The sequence below is a fragment of the Eschrichtius robustus genome, chromosome 5 (assembly GCF_028021215.1).
Source record: "Eschrichtius robustus isolate mEscRob2 chromosome 5, mEscRob2.pri, whole genome shotgun sequence".
NCBI classification, from domain to species: Eukaryota; Metazoa; Chordata; class Mammalia; order Artiodactyla; family Eschrichtiidae; genus Eschrichtius; species Eschrichtius robustus.
Window position 1 is genome coordinate 140,926,875 of NC_090828.1, and position 2,168 is coordinate 140,929,042.

Here is a 2,168-nt window from a genome sequence, read left to right on the forward strand (position 1 = left end):
AACAAAGAAATTATATAATATTTCAAATAATGATAATAAAAATTTAACATATCAAATTTGGTAAGATGTAGCTACAGTGGTGCTTCGAGGGAAATGTATAGCTTTAAATACTTACATTAAAAAAAGAAAAAAGATAAGTTTAAAACCAGTTATCCAAGTTTCCTCTTAAGAAGCTAGAAAAAAAAAATGAGCAAATCAAACCCAAGTAAGTGAAGTAAATAAAAAGAGCAGAAATTAGTTAAATAGAAAATGAATAACCATACAGAAAATTAACAAAGCCCAAACTTGATTTATAAAATCAATAAACCCCTAGGAATAATGATCTGAAAAAAGAATGGTTGGTGTAGTGGTCACCTGCTGGAGTGCCCATGTACCAACTCCTTGGTCTCTAAGAACTTTCTCATTCTGACAGACCTTCCTGTTTTTGTAAATAGGTTAAACCAGTTGAACTAGTGATTTTGAGGAAACTATTTCCCCTTGTGTTTTCATATTCACTTGGAACCCAGGATGGTGACAAGGAACCAGAATGTAGACCAGAAAAAAAAGGAGTGTTATGTACTAAGGAACTGTACTTCACTGTTGCAGCAGTAAAGGGTACTTTTTATTTTTATTTTTTTTTATTTTTTTTTTTTCCTCAGCATTGTGTTTTACTTTTTTGGAGGGAGAAGACAGAAGGAGGGAGTGGGGGAAAACGGGGTTCCACTGGAGTCTCCAAAGTGTGTGACTGGTACTATAAGGATGGGATGAGATGGCCAGGCAGATTAGGTGGGAGGCCCCCAAGATTTGTAGACGTTAATGAAAATGACACGACATATGTGGAATTGCCTCGCACATGGTATTCAATAAATGTCAGTTGCCTTCTCTAGCAGGGTTCTCCACAGGCTAAGTGATACCTAGACATCATCATCCTTCTCCTTCCAGGGAATGAAGCCCACCTAGAAAACTAGGGAACTCAAAGTGCAGTACGGGTGGGATAATGCAGTTGGCCAGCTGGCTCAGGGCAGGGCCTCGCTGTCTCCCCATCCTCCCTACTCCACTCTGCCAGGGTGGGGCTGAGAGTAGAGTTTCCCAAGTGGCTTCCCTGAGGCCTAGCTAGCTCATCCTAGAAGATTCCATGTGGAGGGCTGTGGGTTGCAACTCTCTAGTGCACAGTCCTCTCTTTCTGGCGGTGATAATTATAGGGAAAGAAGCGGACACGCATGCTGATTTCTCGAGCTGTCTTCAGGATCTCAACAGCCTTGCTGTGCTCAATATCTTGGAAATCCACATCATTCACAGCTAGGACTTGGTCCCCTTCCTGAAGTCCTGCTCGATGTGCATCAGAGTCTGGAATCACCTTGCAGATGAAGATGCCTAGCTGGGAGGCCTTTCCTCCTCGGATGTTAAATCCCAACTGAGCTCCAGGGGGCTTCTTCAGTGTGATGATACGGGGCAGAAACTGGGTCAACTCATTGTTGTAGTCTGGGTGGTATACCCTCTCATGAGGAGGAATCCATGCTGGGGGATTCTCATAGGCAGGCAGGAAAACCACCGGGTAGTCTTCATAAGGAATCCGGCTGTCCATCTCCAGCAAGGCCCTGAGTCCTGCGCCCACGGCGCTGTAAAAATCGTCGTACCACCTCTCCCGCCGGCAGGCCCCAGACGCCCCGTACTCCTCTGAAAGGGTACTTTTTAAATAAGACTTCAAGTAAGCACCCAAATGTTTCTCGACCACCTCATATATGGGTCAGTGAGGTTGGATTTAAAGTCTAGGTGGACAGTATTAGCATACCAAGTATCCAAGTGGCTGATGCATGCCTTTGAAAAAAACATAACTATCTGGTTTCTTATTTTGGATCTGTTGACCTTGGACTCATCTCTCACACTTTCATTTACTGGTCTATGAAATGCATTTCAAATGATCTCTTGAGCTGCAGTAATGATACTTAAAGTGTGACACCTCACAAAGTCCTCAGAGACTCATGGAACTGAACAAAGAGAATCACACAGGGTCATTCTCCTTCATGACTAAATTGCCTGCACTTATCACTGCAATTATATGAGTCACATATGAACAATTTTATTCCCCTTAATTTGAAGATGTGGGATGGAGGTCACTTTCAGTACATGGAAACTACATATTTAATGGTAGTTGTAAGAAGTATTCCAAATTTCATGTCAGCCATTGG

General features: G+C 42.7%; 1 pseudogene; it reads right to left on the bottom strand.

Annotated features, from left to right (window-relative positions):
- Positions 1-812: 812 nt before the first annotated feature.
- On the bottom strand, positions 813-1,652 carry LOC137764977 (PDZ domain-containing protein 11 pseudogene; annotated as a pseudogene).
- Between the last annotated feature and the right edge of the window lie 516 nt (positions 1,653-2,168).